Source organism: Mustela lutreola, chromosome 5 (genome assembly GCF_030435805.1).
Source record: "Mustela lutreola isolate mMusLut2 chromosome 5, mMusLut2.pri, whole genome shotgun sequence".
NCBI classification, from domain to species: Eukaryota; Metazoa; Chordata; class Mammalia; order Carnivora; family Mustelidae; genus Mustela; species Mustela lutreola.
Genome location: NC_081294.1, coordinates 77,199,113 through 77,215,065, shown reverse-complemented (window position 1 = coordinate 77,215,065; position 15,953 = coordinate 77,199,113). Strand labels below are relative to the sequence as shown.

The window sequence follows — 15,953 nt, the reverse complement described above, 5'->3', positions numbered from 1 at the left end:
ACACAAAATGCAGAAAGAGAGCTGCCCTGAGGATTCAGGAAAAGGAAAAATGAGGTTTGTGTGAATATGTGCATGTGTGCTTTCAGACAAGAGACAGGAAATAATTGAGGCTAGTGATGGAGAGAAAGCCCAATGACCTGGGGACTACTGGATTTGTAGATTAGTCAAGTACGAGGCAGGATTTTTGTGGAAGGCAGGCCAGCCACTATGAGTAAGGATGAGTGGTGGGCCATGTTGTCTTGTCATTGACAATGTAGTCACCTTTTTTTTTAGGTATAGGGCATTCAGTGTCCTAACAAGGAAAACCTTGATTATGATTTCTGTATTTCCTAGTTAAAAAATTCTTCATAGTCAACCTTCTTAGCCTCTAACCTTTTAAATTCTAAATTCATTTTGGTGAGCTGATTGATGTGGTCTTTTGTTTCTTATTCTTTTTTTTCCTTCCACATTTTAATTTAATGTTTCTTATTCTTGCAAAGACAAAATTGTTAGGAACAATAACAAAAAAGAAAAGGAAAAATTTCTAGGAAAAAAAATGCAATGAGATGAAAGGCAAAGGATTAAGGTAGCTCCATTAGCTCTGAGTTTCACCTCATAATCCTATCTAGCCCTAAGGGGCACTAGGTCCCCAAACTTCTTATGTGCCTTTCCCTTTCTCCTCCATCTAAATTATCCTTGCTTCCCTTCTTGAAGCCTTTTCCCTTGAGACTGATCCCTTTCCTCTCCTGCCTGGACAGGAACCACCAGTAGAGAAATATTCAATCACATATTCAGTCAGTCAGCCAGCCAGCATTTACTGAGCATCTACCACTTGCCAGACCCTGTTCAGGTGCAGCAGATAAAGTCAGACCAATAGAGATCTCTGCTTACCTAAAGCTTACAATCTAGTGGGGGAAAAAGACAAAAAAGTATAGATATCCTTGGGCAGATGTCAGAGTCAGGGGGAGTACTAGAGATGGCAACATTTCCCCTGGATGATCCTAAGAGCTTAAAGAGGGATCCCTCCTTCATCCCTGTGTACTCTACTTCTCCTGCTGCTTCTCTGTAATAGCTATCCAGATTAGAGTGGTGCCCTGTAGTTGTCCTTGTTATTTCTCAAAAGCATAGTTGGATTGGTAAGGCTACACAGAAATTGGAATCCTCATACACTTCTGGAGGGGATGTAAATTGGTGCAATTTCTTTGAAAAACAGTCTGGCAGTTCTTCAAATGATTATACATAGAGTTACTTTATGATTCAGCAATTCCACTCCTAGATATATACCCCAGAAAATGAAAATACGTGTCTATACAAAACCTGTACATAGATTTTCATAGCAGCAGTATTCATTATTCACAGATTTTCATAGCAGCATTATATCAAAGGTTGAAATAACCCAAATGTCCATTAACTGACAAACAGATAAATAAAATGTGGGATATCCATACAGTTGAATATCATTTGGCTATAAAAAGGAATTAGCTCATAAAAAGTACTAATTCATGCTATAACATGAATGAACCTTGAAAATATTACATTAAATTAAAGAAGCCAGACCATATATTATTTGATTCCATTCATACAAAAGTCCAAAATACTAAAATCTATAGAGACAGAAAATAGATTAAGGGCTGCTTAGGTCTAAAGGGAAGGGAGTGGAAAAGTCAAGGTTCTAGGTTTCTTTTTGAGGTAATGATGAAATATTCTAAAATTGTAATGGTTGTGCACATCTGTGAATATAATAAAAACCACTGAATTCTATACTTTATATTGGTGAATTGTATAGTATGTGACTTATATACCAAAAAAGCTATTAAAACAACAATGAAAAATATACTAGGAGACGTGAAAGATATGCAGTTCTGATTAAAATTGTGGTTTGCATGGTCATTGCCGATTTTTAGAGAGGACTTTTTTATCCTGGGTCCTATAGCCCCTCAGAGTTCCTTCCTCAGTATAGAGAGAAGTTAATACATTTGAGTGGGCAGCGTGAACAGATGTAAAGGAGCAGACTGTGCATTCCCATCCTTGCACGCCCTAGCTTCCCTTCCTCATAATGATTTGGTTCAACATTTATGGTATTCCTACTGCATACAAGACTTATGGACCTGAAAGAGACAGAGTCTCTTTGTTCCTTCCAGTGGCAGAAGTTAAATCATTAATACAATGCTGTTTATATAAACAACTAAAGCTCTTTCGGAGATAGGCAGTGTGACAGAAAGAATTGTTGCGAGGCATCTTGGGACTCTGGACTCTGGACTTTTTCTATAGCATGTAGGGAAACATTTGTAATGACATCAGTTCCCAGTCCTTCTTGATGTTGAGCAAGTTCCAAGAGTTGGCTCCCTCCTCACATGCCTCCAATCACCTCTTCATTTGGTTTCTAGACTCAATTAGTCTATTTCCATACCCTTCATTTTCTCAACAACTCCACCCCCACAATGTCCAAATTGGCCCTCCAATGCTGAAGCCATTTGCCAGAAATTCATTAAGCTGAACACATGGGAAATTACAGAGGAGATTTCACTTGTCACTTAGGCTCAAATATAGAAAGTAATTTTAAAAGGACAGTGGCAAGAGGCTATTTTTATCTTGCTTGTTTGTGCTGAGTTTTCTTATCTTGCTGTCTCTCAGTCTCTTCCTAGCTACCTCTCTTCTCCTTCTTTAAATTAAATGTTGGCCTTTTAAATCTTTTTCTCAGATTCTCTTACCTTGTTTTATGGTCTTCTCTTTCTGGTGGTAAGGACTAGGAGAGATGGAGTGATAAAGAAGACAAACATGCTCCTTACCATTATGGAGATTACAGTCTGATTAGGCAGGTGGACATCAGGTGGGGTGAAAGACTTGAGGGAATTACTTACACTTTTTTGGTGTTAAGTGTACCCTCCAGTAAATGGACATGTGATAATTGCCAGAATCCCAGCATGTTAGGGAATAAACCTAATATATCACAAACAATGGAAAGAAACCAAAGGTCCAGGTTTCTGTGTGACATAGTCAAGCCCCCTGGGTAAAGAGAACATGTATTTGGGAGTCGGATGTTGGTGAGATTCTAACTCCACCACTTTGCATGTCAGCTCTTTGACCTCTGGACGTCAGTACCTTTGCCTATAAAATGGGAATTATAATCTCTACATTTTCGGTGGTTGTGAAGATGGAATGAAATGTCGTATATAAGGGACGAGGCAGGTGCTTTTCCTATGTTACTTCCTTTCTCATGACTTTCCTATTCCCACTTTGAATCACACAGTTGAAAAAAAAAAAAAAAAAAAAAAAGAAGAAGAAGAAGAGCCCAGTCTTCCAGTTGGTAGGAAATGGGGTTCCTTGAATAATATTCATCAATCATATGCACAGAGAGATGGGTTTTAACCATATTAATTAGTTAAAGTTGCTCTGTATATGCAACTTAGGACAGGCAAATTGCTCCCTTCTTCTGGGGTAAAGGAAAGGCAGTAAAAAATGAAGTTATAGGTTAAAGACTGAAATGAGATGTAACAAAGGACTTCCTAGCCATGAGGGCTGAAAGTGTGAGGGGATACCAGAGAGAGATGCATCCTTTTCTGTTAGTGTGTGGACTGGCCTGGGGCAGGCCTATCTGGAGTTCAAGAACAAACCCGCCCACCTCTTCCTCTCCCGCTTAGCGCTTAGCGTTGGGAGTCTTGGAGGAGAAACCACAGCTCCTCTCCCCTTTCCGAGCCAGGAATGCTAGGGAGAGATGAATGCAGCCAGGTAGGCTATTGCTCAGGAGGAAAGGAAAAATGGCAACTGTCATTTCAGGCACTTAAAAAGTACACTAAATTGAGAAGCTGCTGATTTGGTTTACTTGATTCCTCCCTGATACAGAAGAAATCTCTACAATCAGAGGTTTCTAGAAGCTGAAAAGGAAGCCTGAGCACCAACTGCGGAAACTGGCAGAGGCGATGCTCAAAGGAATAAGCTGGGCTCTGTGGGCAGCATCAGGATTCTTGGATTCCTCCCTCACCCTCCAGCCCTGGGAAATTTCAGGTTGTCTTTTTCTGTAGAGATCTTTTCAATAGGGAGGAGTTTAGTTGTCCTTTTCTCCCTTCACCACCATTTTTCTTTCTTCTTCCTTTCCTTTGTTCTCCCTTTCCCTCCCTCCTCCTTTTTCTTGTTCTCCTCCTCCTCCCTCCTCCTAATCTCCATTTCAGCTGTTGATTCTCATTGCCTAGTCCACCAGGATTTCTGTTTCAGAAACTTTAGACTTCCTTCCTGCAAGACCATCTTGACAACCCAGGGCGCTGCTCTGTGTGTATTTGTAGAGATCAAGACCAAGTTTAGTCAAGTGCTTTAGGAAAAGAGCTTTCCTAGGGGATTTTCAGAGCCTTTCATATGCCAAAGGTTGTGAATGTTCAAGAGGAGTCATTGAACCCAACTTTCCCAAACCTCTTTGACCTTTTAATCTTCCCCAGCCCCAAAGAGTATATCCTGAGACACATGGCATGGCCTTAGGAAAACATTTCAAAGCATATATGTTAGATTTAAAAGAATACTGTAACATTCATTATTTGATTTCTATACCTACACTATAGGTAGAACAAGGAGGTTATAATAATCTCACTTTACAGATCAGTAAAACTGAGGCTCAGAGAGTGATATGTGCCTCTCTTATAGTAACGTAGCTAGCCAGTAAGTAACAAAGGTAGGTCTTGTTATTTATAGCTCTAGACTCTCTGCACTACCTTATACTGCATTTAAATACAATATACCAGGATGCCTGGGTGGCTCAGTGGGTTAAAGCTTCTGCCTTTGGCTCAGGTCATTATCCCAGGGTCCTGGGATCCAGCCTCACAGGAGGTTCACCCCCATAGTGGGCTCTGTGCTCGACGGGGAGCCTGTTTCCCCCTGCCCCCGCCTGCCTCTATGCCTACTTGTGATCTCTGTCAAATAAATAAATAAAAATCTTAAAAATATATATATACAATATACATATGACATCACAGTGTGGCATGTGATATATGGTATGGCATCTAGGAGATATATATGCTATAATTGATGAATTATGACATTTTCCCCCCCATTCAACTGAATATGTAACGCACATTTTTTATGTACATCACTAATCACTAGTCCAGGTGCTAGGGCTAGAGCAGTGACCAAAATAGACAAAAACACAAATGATGGCCTTCATGGAGCTTATGTACAAGGGGAGAGATAGAAATTATAAAATAGGGCACCAGGGTGTCTCAGTTGGTTAAGCGTCTGCTTTCAGCTCAGGTCATGAGCCCAGGAACTCCGTTTCTCCCTCTCCTTCTGCCTCTCCCCCTGCTTGTGCTCTCGCTCTCTCTCAAATAAATACATAAAATCTTTTAAAAAAGAAATTGTAAGATAAATATGTAAAATGTATCTTATTATCTGTGTTATATAATCATAAAGGCTAAGGATAAAAATGGGGAAAAGAATAGGTACATGTGGGAGCTGCAGTTCAGGTGTGCAGAGGGTCAAGGAAAGCTACACTGAAAAGGCTGCATATAAATACAGACCTCAAGGAGATAGGGGAATGACCGAGAGTGACTGAGACCTTCCAGAGATTTAGGGGTAGCTGGCTGGGGGCTCCAGAGAGAAGAGCAAATTCGATGGGCTGGAGTGAAGCACAAGTGAGCCTTGGGTGAGGCTGAGTGGGGGGGAGGGTTGGGTAGAAGGAGATGAATTTAAAAGGGGGTAGGGCCCACATATTAAATATTATAAGGAAATTAAGTGATATAATGCAGATGATATGCCATGATATTATAACAATAATACCAGATGACAGATTTATTATGTGGCAACATAACAAGTTACCCCCAACTTTGAACATTTATCTCAGTTTCTGAGGGTAAAGAAATGGGAGTAATTCAGCTGAGCTGGCTCAGGGTCACTCATGAGCTTGTAGGCAGCCTTCGTGCCAGGACTGAAGTCATCTGAAGTCTTCCTAAGAGGATCTACTTGAGTCTCACTCATGTGGCTGTTGACAGAAAGCCTTAGTTTCTTACCACAGGAGCCTCTTCATAGGGCTGCTCACAACATGGCAACTGGCCTCCTTCAGAGTAAGTGATGAGGGAGCTAGGCAGAGGCAGACACAGAGGGAGGGAGAGAGGGACATGAAGAAGGGAGCCACAGATTCTTTTATAATCTAATCTTGGAAATAACATACCATTACTTCTGTCATACTATATTGGCCACAGAGTTTAACCCTTGTACTTTGAGGGAGGGGGACTAAAAGAGGGTGAATTTCAAGAGATGGGGATCACCTCAGAGGTTGGCCCCCTCAGCTGGTTTGCAGGAAATTTCCTCACACTAACCCTTAGCTGAACAAATATCAAAAATACGTGCCTGGCATTCATGTGGGTCCTATAACACTGGAGCTCACAACCCTACCTGGGTTGAGGCCTGAAAAGGGACAAAACATCAGGAACGTCAGAAACCCACTGAGAGTCTGAAGGTTTTATTTCAATTCAGCTTGAGTGTGCTTATTTCTTCAAAGCCCCACTTTCTCTAGTCCTGGCCTCATTATTTCATTTACCCAATTAATATAACTTGAAATAATCTTTTTTTTTTTAAAGATTTTATTTATTTATTTGACAGAGAGAGATCACAAGTAGGCAGAGAGGCAGGTGGATGCGGGGAGTGGGGAGAAGCAGGCTCCCTGCACATCAGAGAGTCTGATTCAGGGCTTGATCCCAGGACCCTGAGATCATGACCTGAGCTGAAGGCAGAGGCTTTAACCCACTGAGCCACCCAGGCGCCCCAACTTGGAATAATCTTACTTAAACCTGCAAAGAAACAAACAAACACACAAAAACAATTTTGAGGAGAGCTGTGGAACTTCAAAGGCAGGCTGGGACCCCTCTGGGCAATTTCATCTGGAAACAACACTGGACTTTGGTGAAGGGCAGAGCCAACCTACCCATCCCTCCAGAAACCTGAGGTACCTTCCTGTAAAAGAGAGGCATTCTGCCTGTCTTTGGAGAATGACGACAGGGAACAGAGCATTTGTTCTGCCTCTGACGCCCAGTACTGGGTTTGTCCTCTGAGACAAAGACATGGCTCTTCTGAGACCCAGGCGGGCCCCCTTCCCCACTACTGCCCTGATTGGCCTCGGCTGTGCAGTCAGAGTCAGCCAGTTTCCTAAATTGAGCAGCAGATGGCATCACAGCCTCAGTAGCGAGCTGCTGAGGCTGCTGGCAAGAACAGGGCACGATTAGCAACTCGGGCTCATGCTTGGAATCTGGGGGCTCCTGGGAATGGGGGCTGCCTCCCCAGCTCCCAGCTCAGAGGAGTTTCTGTGCTGTGCCTGTAGATTGGAATATTGTTAGGCCAGTATCTCAGAGAACAGAGGCTGGAGTCCCCAGTTAGGAAACAGATGGTGAACACAGGGACTTTTCTGTGATCTTTTCTGAAAAAGATGAAAACCAGGGACTGCTGTTCCCAGAGCAGTTGTGTTTTTCCATCACTGCCTGTCCTTACTCATGAGGGTCGCATGAAGTATATCCTGGCTTGGGGGCTGGCAGGTCCCTGGCAGAAGCCTCCTGGGTCAGATGGGGCCAGAGATAATTTGAGGGATCATCTAAGGAATCCCAAGAGGTCAAAACTGAATCTTTTCCAACACCTTCCTCTCCACCCCCCAGTGACCCAAATGATAGGGGCAGGGTTAGTTAGTCCTTCAGGATTTCTGTATCTGCCTCTGTCTCCTTCCCTGTCCATATGTTTCTGACTCCTCTTCTGACTCTGTGTTCCACTTTCCCTCTCTTTCCTTTCTCCTCAGTTATTCCTATCCATTTATGCCTTTCCCCCTGTGGATGTCTTTGTTTCTTGATTTCAGGGTAAAGAAAAAAGCCAGTTGTCAACCTTGCTGGGTGAAGTGGTTTTAGGCACTGGGCTACAACACCATTGTCCACTCTCCTCCCTCCCTCCTGCTTCCCGTTGCTGCTGAATGGCTAGTCCCATGGAGACCTGGACGGAGGGAGGTCCAGGGGTCCCCAGAGGCTGTGCTCCTTGCTTGGTAGTTGTAGACAGGAAAGCCCTCAGGGGCTTCCCAATAGAACTGAGATCTACTGAACCTCCTGTTCACTAGGCACCCATATATACCAATAGAACACGAGCTTGAAGGCAGCATGTCAGCTACCTTGCTCACTGCTGTATCCAAAGTATCTAGTATATAGTAGTTATTCAATAAAATTTTGTTACAAATAAGAACAAATAGAAGATGTATGGAAGGTGAATGTTGACCTCTCCATTAGGCACCGAAGTACTCAAGGTGCCATCCCCATCCATCAGGAGAGAGAGCACATAGGGAAGCAATCATCCATAATCTAGAAAAGTAACCATGAGGTGGCGGTGGCAGAAATGACAGTGGGTACCTAAGTCCACACTGTAAAGATAGTGAAGGCTTTGTTCACTCCCCAGCGGTTGTTCATGGAGGGCCTACTAGTACTATGGGAAGAAGGTCGGCCCCCAGGTGGTTGTGGGAAACATATGAGCAGACAGATAGGTAGTAAGTAATAAACCAGATAGATGCTGTCCTAGGGGAAATCATGGGCAGTGGGGGCAGAAAGCTGAGGCATCTTGCTTCATTATCAGGGGGGTCCTGGAAGGCTCTGTGTTGAAGGGAGTCCAAGCTGAGAACTACCTGAAAGGTTAATAGAAGTCAGCCAAGGGAGAAGGAGGGAAAAAAAGTTCCAGCCAAGGGAACATTATGTAGTGAAGAGAGAACAGACAGTTTTCAAGGAACTGAGCAGAAGTGTCAGGAAATCTGCCTTGAGTACCAGTAGGATGGTGGGCAGGGCTGGAAGACATGAAGCAAGACAAGTGGGTGGGAGCAGGGTAGAAAAAGCACCCAAACCATGTTGAGTTATAAGTTTACCTTCAGGGCATGGGAAACCATTTGCAAGTTTTAAGAAGGGAAGTGATAAGATCAAGTTTGGATTTTAGAGAGGTTACTCCGGGTGCAGTGCGGGCACTGGGTGGCTTAGGGCTAGAGTGAGGCAACAGTCCAGACAAGAAATGATAACCTGAGTGATGACATCCCTGAGTGATGACATCCCTGGATGGAGATCATGTTTGAGCCAAGTCTGAGGATAACTGGGAGTTTCCTTGCAGAAAAACTTGGGGTGGAAAGGATGCAGGCATTCCAGAGAGTGAAAAAGCACGTGGAAAGATTTTTAAAATTTGGCAGGAAGTAAAAAGGAACTAACCTTTGCTGAAGAGTCTTGAAAGCCCAGGGTCAAGCCAGACACTTTTATTAGAGTTGGGGAGGACAAGGTGGGTATCCTCTCCAGACACTTGAATTATCTGCAGAAGTTCCAGAGGGTTCTGGTCCATCCAGGCATTTTCAGAACAAATGTAGCACCCAGAACCTGAAAGATGAGGGCAAACTGTATATAAAAAGGTGAAGGAGAGTATGGGAACTGGAGTAAGCAAGTGGATCAAGACAGAGCATAGGGAGAATAGGGGACACTTCCTGCCAAGCAGAGAAGAGCAAGGCTGCATGAGATAGGTCCCTTCAGAACCTGGAAATTCCAGTTCCAGAATAGTCTGGTTTTGCACTTGCTCCTCTTAGTTCTATCTCCTGACCTCAAAAGACCTCCTTACAGGCATCTCCCCCAAAGAAGACATTTCCCCCAAAGAAGAGATTTGCAAAAAGTCAGAACGCAGAGACCAATTAGTGTAATGATTAAGAAATTGGGCTCTGCTTTCTCCTTAGTTTCCAACAGGGCAAATCACTCACTGGAGTCAGTTTGCTTACTTGAAGTGGGGACAATAACACCTACCTCATCAGTGCTGAAAGGTGGAAATGAGATAATGTGAACAGGAAACTTACATAATATAGGTTCTCAATAAACCTTTGCTGTTATGAATATTCTGGTAGAAGACAAATGGGATGGGGTGGGAGGGCATTAGAGAGATAGGGAGGGATGCAAGTAAGGAGGGCTAAGTGGAAGGGGAGTGAGTTCCAATCTGTGCAGAATTCTTCAGTGGCTTCCATGGATTATGGGACAAAATCTGTCACAAAGGCTGATTCCTGCCTACCTCTCCTGCCTCTTCTCTCGTGGCTCCCAACCTCACTTTATAAACGGAACGGGATCCTACCTCTTGTGATTCCCGGAGCAGAGCAAATTCTTCAAGACCTTCCATGAACTGTAGTGGAGGGGAAAAAAAAAAAAAAAAACAACCCTCAAACCTGTCTTCATACCAAATATTAGGAAGTGTAAGCTTCCTGGAACAGATGTTGGGAAGGGACCCAGGATGTGTATATCATGGGGAAGGGGTAGAGGACTAAGGGAGGGAGGAGCAGGGGAAAGTTAATATGGCTCACATAAACGGCATTTGGCCTCCTATTTAGGTAAGGCAGAGGGCAGGCAGGCTGATGTGCATGCTTCTCTTGGTGGGGAAGCCAAGACTGGAGGAGAGGAGAGAAAGGGCAGAGGCTTGAGGGAGTCCCAGCATATGTCTGGTCTTCCACCCCCTCCCCTGTTTTCTCTTTCCTTCCTTCTTTTAGGGTCTCGATTCCCTAGGAGGGAATTGCAAGCCTGAGAGTAGTGACCTGGGACTGACTAACTCCTTTTAGGAGCTAAGACCCCAGGTTTAAAAAGGTTCAATTATAATTCAGTGTGGGAACTGTGTTATGAAGACGTGCTAAGGCCTATGGGAGCCTGCGGGCCTTGCAGAGACAGGGAGCTGGGCTTTGGCAAAGGACTAGATTATTAGATGGGAAAGGGTTTCCAGGAGGTGAGAACAGCATGAAGGGAGGCAGATTCTGCCTGGTCCCTGTGAGGATGAAACATATTCTTCACTCCTTTCCTTTCCTCCATCTCCGGAATTGAGTTCCTGTACCTCCTCCCAGGCCACCTTTAGAATCATCAGCTGTTAGACCTGAAAGGAATCTTGGTGATCTTGCTGGTCCTCCCAGTCTTTTGAATTTTATATTTAGAGAAACAGAGACCCAGATGGAGGAAGAAACACTTGTGTGAGGTCTCTCAGTGGATGAAGAACTCAGTCAGATCTCAGAGTTTCTGATTCATCTCTACTTGCATTTCCTAGTTCTACATTGCCTCAACGTCAACCACTTTGGCCCCCGTCCTCCAGGGCTGGATTTTGTTTTGCTTTGTTTTTCTCTCGGGGTGAGGGTAGGAAAAGGATTTTTACCTAACTCCCTGTTATCGAAAAATAATAATTACAACTATCCCTTATCAAACATTTACTATGTGTCAAGCACAGTTCTAGGTGTAAGGGACATGCACTAAACAAAGTTTCTCCTTCATGTGGCTCACATTCTCTGGTGGCAGGGGGCGGGGTGCAGGACAGAAGTTAAATAAACGAACATGGCATGTGGTGTCATGATGGGATCTATGAAGAAAGTTGAGGTTGGAAAGGGGGTTGAGCGTGACTATAAGGAGGGTATTTTATATAGTTCACTCCAAAACTCAGAGGCCCAAAACAGTCATAAATTATCATCTCACAGTTTCTGAGGGTCAGGAATTCAGAAGTGGCTTAGCTGGCTCATTCAGGCTCAGGGTCTTTCTTGATGTTGCGGTCAAAATGTCAGACAGGACTGCAGTTGCCTGAAACCTTGACTGGGGCTGGAAGATTCTCTTCCAGGGTGGTTCGTTCTCATGGCTGTTGGCTGGACACCTCAGTTGCTCTTCATGAAGAGTAGTCCTCCCCACAGGGCTGTTTGAGTATCCTCATGATATGGCAGCATGTGCATGGTCTGAGAAAGAAAGAAACAAGGAAGACACAATGCCTTTTTAATTTTTTAATTTTTATTTTTTTAAGAGTTTATTTATTTATTTGACAGGCAGAGAGGCAGGCAGAGAGAGAGAGGGGAGCAGGCTCTCTGCTGAGCAGAGAACCCAATGTGGGGCTCGATCCCAGGATCCCGGGACCATGACCTGAGCTGAAGGCAGAGGCTTTAACCCACTGAGCCACTCAGGCACCCCATAATGCTTTAAAAAAAAAAAACTTTTTATTTATGAATAATATTAGATTTACAGACAACTTACAAAGATAGTACAGAGTTCCCTTACATACTTCACTCAGCTTCCTCTAACATTAATATCTTATATAACCGTGGTGGATTTCTCAAAGTCAAGAGATGAACATCGATATATTACTGTTAACTAAACTGCAGACTTTATTCAGATTTCTCTGCTTTTCCCACTGTCTTTTCTGTTCCAGAATCCTGTTCAAGAGATCACATTGTGGGGACGCCTGGGTGGATCAGTGGGTTAAAGCCTCTGCCATGATCGGCTCAGGTCATGATCCCGGGGTCCTGGGATGGAGCCCCGCGTCCGGCTCTCTGCTCCACAGGGAGCCTGCTTCCTCCCCTCTCTCTCTCTGCCTGCCTCTCTGCCTACTTGTGATTTCTTTCTCTGTCAGATAAATAAAATCTTTAAAAACAAAAAAAAGAGAGAGAGAGATCACGTTGTGTTTAGTCATCATGTTTCCTTAGTCTCCTTTGATCAACAATAGTTTCCTACTCTTTTTTTGTTTTTCATAATCTTTTTTTTTAGGTTTTTATTGTAATTCCAGTTAGTTAACATACAGTGTAATCTTAGTCTCAGGTGTACAGTACAGTGATTCAACAATTCCGTACATCACCCAGTGCTCATCATGACAAGTGCACTTCTTAATCTCCCCATCACCTATTTCACCCATCCCCTACCCACCTCCCCTCTGGTGACCATCAGTTTGTTCTCTAGAATAAAGAGTCTGTTTTTTGGTTTGTACGTGTCTCTCTTTTTTCCCCTTTGCTTGTGTTTGTTTGTCTCTAAATTCCACATTTGAGTGAAATCATATGGTATTTCTCTTTCTCTGATGGACTTATTTCACATAGCATTATACTCTCCAGCTCTGTCCCCATTGTTGCAAATGGGAATATTTCATTGGTTTTTTTATGGCTGGGTAATAGTCCATCATATATACCACATCTTCTTTATCCCTTCATCAGATGATGTGCACTGCTTCCATAATTTGAGTATTATAAATAATGCTGCTATGCATATGGGGGTGCATGTATCCTTTTGAATGGGTGTCTTTGTTTTCTTTGGGTTAATACCCAGTAATGAGATTGCTGGATCCTAGGGTAGTTCTGTTTTTAACTTTTTGAGGAACCTCTATCCTGTTTTCCAGAGTGGCTGCACCAGTTTGCGTTCCTAATTGAAAGAGGGTTCTCCTTTCTCTACATCCTTGCGAACACGCGTTGTGTCTTGTGTTGTTGACTTTAGTCATTTTGACAGGTGTGAAGTGGTATCTCATAGTTTTGATTTGCATTTCCCTGATGGTAAAAACACGGAACCCTTTGTGAATTTGCATGTCCTCCTTGTGGAGCAGCCACGCTAATCTTCTCTGTATCGTTCCAATTTTAGTATGTGTGCTGCTGAAGCAGGCAATATTTTTCATAATCTTGACAACTTTGAAGTGTACTGATCAGGTATTTTGTAGAGTGCCCCTTAATTTGCATCTTTCTGATGTTTTCTCATTAGCAGACTAAGGCAATCACAAAGCCTCTTATGACCTTGTCTTAGAAGTCACATGCTGTTACTTTTACCATATTCTGTTATTTAGGAAGTAGACACTAAGTCAAGCCAAAACTCAAGGGGGTGGGGAGAACTGAGTTCTATCTACTGAAGGGAGGATTATCAGATTTTGTGGGCATATTTTAAAATCACTGGGGGAGTCAAGGAAGGCCTCCCTGATATAGTGACACTTGAACAAAACTTGAAATAAGCAAGGGAACAAGCTATGGAGAGGTCAAGATAAAGCTATGTAGGCACAGGGACAGCCAGGAAGGGCCTGAGGCAGGAGTGTACACAGCAATGTTTGAGAAGTATGTCAGGAAGCCAGAGTGGCTTACCAGAGACAGTAAGGTGGAGAATGGTAGGGCATGAGGTCATTAAGTTTTCGGGCTGGGGGTTAGGGAGATAATGTAGGGCATTGTAGAAAGTAGTAAGGGTTTGGATTTTATGCTGAGTGAAATGGGGAGCCATTGAAGAATTCTGAGCAGAACAGACATGGTTTTAAAAGGATCATTCTGGGTGCTGTGTGCATACCCTATAGATCAGAAGGGCTGAAGTTGGGTATCAGATGAGGAAGAACTCAGTGTTCTCCCAGAAAAAGGCTCTTTTTCCTAATCCAGATGAGAGATAATGCTTGGCATGCAGTAGGTGCTAAACATATCAAAGTCTGAAGGAATAGCAGTACCTTGAGGAAGAAAATGAGTACCTTCCATTGTCTGGAAGAACATGAAGGTCTATACAATGCCCTTCTTTTATGTCCAGCATGTGGCCTGGCTGTAGGGATACAAAGAAAGAACTGAGTTCTTGACCTTGAGGAGCTCAGAGTCTGGTGGGTTGGACATTGTTGCAAGAAATAATCCAAACTTGACTGGCCAAGTGCTGTAACTGATTTGGTATGGGAGGCTCTGGTGGGCCTAGGAGGAAAGCCTGATTTGGAGAAAGTACCAAAGGCCTCATTTGACATCCAACTTCCATACTTGCCAGCTGTACTCTACTCATACAGAGTAGAGTTATCTGATTCTTGAGGCCCACATTCCCAGCCACTCTGATACTCTACCAACCCTGTGGAGACATGGTCTTTGTACATTTATCCCATGGTCTTGCCATTTATACCTTCAGCAGAGGGACTGCTATTTAATGGATTGAAGAGTTTTCAAACCTTAAAGACAGAAGGAAAGTGAGGCTTAGAATCCTCTGATTTGTATTTACTGCAATTGCATTAAATAGTGTATACCATGGGAGAAGAAATAGCTCTCTGTTGGCTAGTGGATGCCGGTGGTCTCAAGGCTTTGGCAAGGCTCTGTGGATCAGGATGGGGGAAGGTCAGTGCTGTGGTTCTGAGACCCCTCCCTCATAGGCTCACCAGCACTGGGTCCAAAAAACCCTGTAAAAAACTCTGTCCATTTTGTAGGTGGAGAGAAATGCCCTCTGCAGGGAGGAGGCTTTGGTACAAGACTGGGCTTCCAACAGGGGAAGTTGGCCTCTGAAATCACCAGTTGCAAGTTAGTCGGATGAGCTCTCTCTCAAGAGAGGCATGGGAAAGAGAAGCAAGCAGGGAAGCAAAGAGAGCAAGAATGAGAGTGAGACAGAACTCAAAGATATGATTAGCATATGCCAAATTGAGAGGACAGGAAGGGACACAAGATCTGAGGTTAAAAAAAAAAAAAAAAAAAAAAGAGGGGCGCCTGGGTGGCTCAGTGGGTTAAGCCGCTGCCTTCGGCTCAGGTCATGATCTCTGGGTCCTGAGATCGAGTCCCGCATCAGGCTCTCTGCTCAGCAGGGAGCCTGCTTCCCTCTCTCTCTCTCTCTCTGCCTGCCTCTCCATCTACTTGTGATTTCTCTCTGTCAAATAAATAAATAAAATCTTTAAAAAAAAATAAAAAAGAAAAAGAAAAGAGCTGATAAGGATGGAGGAGATAATGGGTTCCTTCTGTCAGCTGATAACAGTTCCCTCTGTGTCTGTGGAGAGAGAGAGAGAGAGAGAGAGAGAGAACCTCCAGAACCTGCCTTCCGTCCATCCTCCCCGTCACATCACCCTGGGTGGGAGGCAGGGTGGGGCTCACTCCCCAGTAGCTTCTCATCCCTTCATCCCTTCAACAAGTATTCTTTTTTTAAAAAAATATTTTATTTATTTATTTATTAAAGATTTTTAAAATTTTATTTGACAGACAGAGATTACAAGTAGGCAGAGAGGCAGGCAGAGAGAGAGAGGAGGAGGAAGCAGGCTCCCTGCTGAGCAGAGATCCCGATGCGGGACTCAATTCCAGGACCCTGAGATAATGACCCGAGCCGAAGGCAGCGGCTTAACCCACTGAGCCACCCAGGCGCCCCTTATTTATTTATTTGACAGGCAGAAATCACAAGTAGGCAGAGAGGCAGGCACAGAGAGAGGGGGAGGCAGGCCTTCCTCCGAGCAGAGAGCCTGGGCTCTATCCCAGGGCCTGGGACCATGACCTGAAC

At 43.8% G+C, this 15,953-nt stretch overlaps 1 non-coding gene across 1 annotated transcript; it reads right to left on the bottom strand.

The window, feature by feature from the left end:
* Window positions 1-13,260: 13,260 nt before the first annotated feature.
* Window positions 13,261-13,363, bottom strand: LOC131832850 (U6 spliceosomal RNA). Its single transcript, XR_009354208.1, has one exon. It is a non-coding gene; the product is annotated as a U6 spliceosomal RNA (small nuclear RNA).
* Between the last annotated feature and the right edge of the window lie 2,590 nt (window positions 13,364-15,953).